General features: G+C 64.1%; 1 protein-coding gene across 4 annotated transcripts in view; it reads right to left on the bottom strand.

Annotated features, from left to right (window-relative positions):
• The window catches only part of LOC113217689 (potassium voltage-gated channel subfamily H member 6), a 122,764-nt gene that overhangs the window by 52,172 nt on the left and 65,696 nt on the right, over positions 1–4,896 (bottom strand). The gene's annotated exons all lie outside the window — the stretch shown is intronic.

Genomic DNA, 4,896 nt, shown 5'->3' with positions numbered 1-4,896 from the left:
AGGGTGGGGTGGGGCGCCGCGTGAGAGGGTCCGAACGCAAACACAGCCGCGGCCGTAACTGAATTGTTGATAGTTAATTCGCGGCGCAGCGCGCTAGCCAGGCCGCGTCTTGCAGCGGCGCGGCCGAAGCACCTGGCTCCGGGGAAATTGAACTCACCGTCAATAAATATCGGCCCGCTCTCATTATTTCATGGTGGCGTATCTCGTTTGCGTGGGACAACAGACTGTTTTTCATTCCTCCATTTTTTTTCCAGACTATATAAAAATAATGGAGAAAGGCGTGGATGGGTGGCGCGGCAAACAAAGAGAGGGGGTAGGGGGGCGGTTCATCGGCGACTTGTCAGGGAGCTAAAGCGGCCTCTGCTGCCGCCTTTCTCGGAGGCACCCTTGTGGAGCGGAAGGGACTAAGAAATAAGAGCAGTACCATGGCAGCGGGGGGCCGGCGGGGCCCCCGAGCAATGGGATGACTGTGGGTCGCAGGCGGGCAGGGGAGGGTGGGGGGTGACTTCATATCTTCTTCACTGCCCCGCCACCAACCGTACCCACGGCTTCACAGTCCACAGGCAAATGGTGGCCCCGGCCCAGCACCCTGGGCGCGCCTTGAAATATTTGTGCGATTCGCCCGGCCCTTTTTGCCCTCCCACCCCTTCACTTCCTACATCGGGGGCACCCTTCCGCCCCCTCTCCTCCTGCAGTGGAACCTCACGGATCCCACCGAGTAAAATCTAATCTCGTTTTACGGTTGCACTTTTTTTTATGTAGCGGGCGCCCGCGGGGCACGGCGCGGCTCGGTGCTGGGCGCCGCCGGACGATCTGGGGCCTCGCTCCTCCCCCGGCCCCGGCCCCGCCCCTTTGTCGCTGTCAGTTCTCGGTGTGACCGTGTGGCACCTTCTTTTTCTGCCTGCCTTCTCGTCGCTTTTCTCGCCTTTCCTCACTTGTGTGAACGCGGCCCGTCGTGGCGTAGCGTGGCATCGTGTGGTGTAGCGTACTCTTGGCGTGGAGTGGTGCGGTGAGGTAGCGTGTCACCCGAGCCCGCCTGGCGCCTGGCCTGGCAGTCGCGCTGGTCCCGCCCGGCTCGGGGGCCACTTCGAAACGCTTATCAAGCAGCGCACTCGCTTTTGACGCCGTTTTTATGAAGCCGCGAACGCAGAGGGGGGGGGGGCGACCAGCCCCGCCAGCTCGGACGCGGCGGTCACGACCCACATTCATACACTCGCGACCATCATTTCACTCCGAGCTGCTGCCGTCACACTCTGGAGTCGGTCGGATAGGTCACGCGCGTGAGCGAGGCATGCGGGGGACGCGGGCAGACGAGCACGTGCGAGGAGGGGGGCGGGGGCAGGACGTGCTGGCGTGGAGAGTGTGGAGGGCGTACAGCGGGATCCGCTCCGGAGGGGAGGGCGACGGTCGAGCAAGACAATGAGTCTTCCGCGGAGGCGGAGGACAGCCCTCGCAATCAGATGGGCACGGCTTCAACCCCTTCTCCGCCCTCCCCCCCTCCTCCCTCCAGCCCCGGGCCGTGGACGTGCTTGCTGATCACACCGCGCCCGTCGCCAAAACAAAAGGAAAGGCGGCAATTGCCTTGAGAATGCAAAAAACGAGAACCCCACCGCATAGCCGAGTCCGTCGCGGCGCTTGATGCGGCGGGGCGAATAGAGGGCCGCGACGGTCCCGCGCTGCTGAGGCTGCACGCGCCGGACGCGATGCGGGTCGCGGGTCAAGCGCGCGGGAACCCGATCCCGTCTCTTCGCCCCGGCCTGGCCCTGCTTGTGACAGTGTTGCAGAGGAGGGGGCTGTCGCCGCAGTGGCCCTGGTGGTCGTGGCGGGTGGCCCACTCAGCCCCGGCCCCACCCGGTCCGGCTCGCTGACCACCCCACGCCCGCCCTGCCCACGTCTGGGGGGCCCGGGGTGGCCCGGAGCGGAGCACAGCGGAGCGAGCCTGGCTTCCCATAATGGGGCAGTCGCGATCGACAGAGGCTCATGAGACAGAAGGGACAGGGAGATAGAAACGTGTACTGGGCGCCGGGCGGCCGGGCGGGGCCCCGGCCCCGGCTGGCGCGCCCCCCGCCCTGCTGCAGTGAGCAAGCCGAGGCCGAGTTGCCAAATGGAAGTTTGATTTGATTGGCAGGACGCCTTCTCGCCTGGGCGGTGGCCCACGCGGGAGGAGGGGGGGGGGCTGCGTCGGTAGACAGGCCATTTGAATGACCGGAATAGATTTGCCGCCATCATCTGCCCGCGGTCAGCAGTGACGTTGCGTGATCACCGCGGCTTCGGCGCGGCACTAGAGTCACGGGGGTCGCACAGGCTGCTTTTCGTGCGGGAGCGCGGATCGGGCCACTGAGGTCGGCCCTGGTCGGCTCCGCAGCCGGAGGGCGCCAAGGGCTTACGCACCAGATTAGAGCTGTAAGGCCTCAGCAAGCTTTCAACATGTTGAGCCTGCCGGCCACCCCGACTCGGCCACCTAGCGCGTCCGTTCTCCCCCTCCTCCCCACCGCACACACACACACACACACACGCCCGTGTGGCTGAAAGTTAGTACAACGGGATCCAGGACGAAGGGTAAGCTGACCAGCTTACAAACGCCTGTCAAAGTGAGATAGCCTTGGCAGCCTTCACGTGCGGCCAGCGCGCGGTAGAAAGAACCGCCGCGATCAAAGTGACGACCCATTCCGCGTAAGCGCCCTCTGCTGTGCCGCAAATATATATAGTTGACGCTTAACACATTTTCGATGAGCGGCCATTGCAACAAAACACAACGAAAGAAGGCAAAGGCATGGACTGGGAGAGAAGCTTCGAATATCACGACATAAAAAAAGTATGCGTTTTGAAATTTGAGGTTCTTTGGTGAATTTAAGGACAGTTGGAAAACTCCACCCTTGAAGTCTCAGACTGTCTTGAAGCCCTTAAAAACACTTAAAAGCGGGGGTTTTGAGGCAGAGACTGAGACTTCCAGGTCTTGCTGGATCTTGCAGTTTGATCCACACCCGTCCTTGAAGTGCATAAAATGACCTCGACGATCAGAAGAAACTTTGCGCCGTGGTCGACTTAATTCTATCGAACAGCAAGTTTGATCACCGCGACAGGGTATCATTTTCTTTTTTCGTGTGCGGCTAATGGCTGCGACTTCGGCAGAACGCTTTACTACCGTTCGGCGTCCTCGTCGCGCCGCAGCGCACGGCGCGGTTAGTGCTCCTATTTGCAGCGCGAGCCGGTCCTATTTGCAGCGGGCGGCGCGGCGCGCAGAGCCTTTTGGGTCGTGTCGCTGCAGACAAGGGCGCCCCCGGGGGCCGGCGCGGCGCGCGGCGTTAGGATCACCCTCATTGGGGAAGGGCCGATCATTATGCTAATCCGGCGCAGCGCGTCGCGTTCCCTGCAAGCGCCACCCCCGCCACGCCGCCCCCTCACCGCCCGCGCCAAGTGGCCGTGGAGCTGCTACAGCGCTCCGGCCACCGAGGCGCTAAGCGGATTCCTTTGACAGTCTCGCGGCCCGTGCCGGCCGCACCGCGCTATGGGGCTTCGGGCCGCTTCGGGCCCACAGGCTTCTCTTCTCGAGTCAAACGGTTGGCGGGGTATAGTGTGGTCGGGGGCTGGCGGGGCGCCACGTGGGCATGTCACGGCGGTGCGAGCGCCGGGCTCGTGCGCGTGCGGGGCAACACGTGGCGCAGCTCTCATGGAGCCGGTACCTGTCCACGTGGGCCGTATCGGTAGCGCCCGCCTGGCGTGCAGCACGGCCCACGCCACGGCCCGCCCAGCCACTTACCATCTCGCCGCTTAGCACCGGGATTATTCAATCTGCAGACGCAGTTTAACATTCATGAGCTTCCAGTCCACACACAGCCAGGTGGGTGGGGGAGGGGTACAACCCCCCGGAGCCGCAGCGACTGGCGCACGACGACTAAACGAGGCGAGCGGGGCCGCCCCTAATTGCAGCGGCGTCTGCACTAATTTATTTCGAGGCGTTGCCGCGCCGCAGCCGGACAGCCGGACACGTACGTACGTGTCCCTAAGTCGCGCATGGCGTGCCGCGCGAGACTATCGACTCGGGCGAGAATCGATGCGCGGTGAGATTAGCCTTGCCCTTGTCGTCGGGCCATGCCGTTCATGCTCTCCCGCGCACCGCGCTCCCGCACACCGCGCTCCCGCACACCGCGCTCCCGCACACCGCGCTCCCGCACACCGCGCTCCCGCACACCGCGCTCCCGGAGGCGTTCCCGCAACGCGCTCTCCGGCACCACCACCACCACCGCTCGGTGGAAGGCGGAGGCGTCAGCCGACAGTGTTGCGCTGGCGATGCGGGTCGTAAACCTGGAGAGGCGCGCCCTGAGCGTCGCGGCTCTGGCGGCCCATTTATACACAGAGATTGAACCCGCCGCGCCCGCACTGCACAGTGAATGGCCGGAGCGGTGCGGGGCAACGGACGGGGACGGGGCGAGGGAGGGAGAGGAGAGCGGTGTCCCCCTGCCGCCATCCCCTCCGTGAGCCGCGGCCGGCCCCGGCCCACAGGCGCCGCGCCAGAGTCGAGTGAGCGCCCTCCTCCCCCGACCCCTTACCACCACCACCACCACGACCTGCCCCACCACACGTTAATCAGGAGCCCCCACCCCCCTGCCCCCAAGCCTCCCCACGCAGCCGGACCGCCGATTCCTTATTACCATCCCCCGGCAGCGACCCGCAGCTCTCCATAATCATTGTTTCCCGGAGGCAAACAGGGCGTGGCAGAATAAAGTTTGTTTCTGCGAGAATCATCCGCGGCGAGGGGGACATTAAGTCGCTCGCTCGCTCGCTGCCCTCCTCCCCCCACTTCCGCCCTGTATCTCTCCTGTTTCTGTGTTTCAAGAATGCACAGGGAAAATAAAGTCAGACTCGCACAGCAAAAGGGCGTGACGTGGGAGGGGT

The sequence above is a fragment of the Frankliniella occidentalis genome, unplaced genomic scaffold (assembly GCF_000697945.3).
Source record: "Frankliniella occidentalis isolate FOCC.00 unplaced genomic scaffold, Focc_3.1 Scaffold10, whole genome shotgun sequence".
NCBI classification, from domain to species: domain Eukaryota; kingdom Metazoa; phylum Arthropoda; class Insecta; order Thysanoptera; family Thripidae; genus Frankliniella; species Frankliniella occidentalis.
The sequence above is the reverse complement of the archived record's forward strand: the minus strand, read 5'-3'. Positions and strand labels throughout refer to the sequence as shown.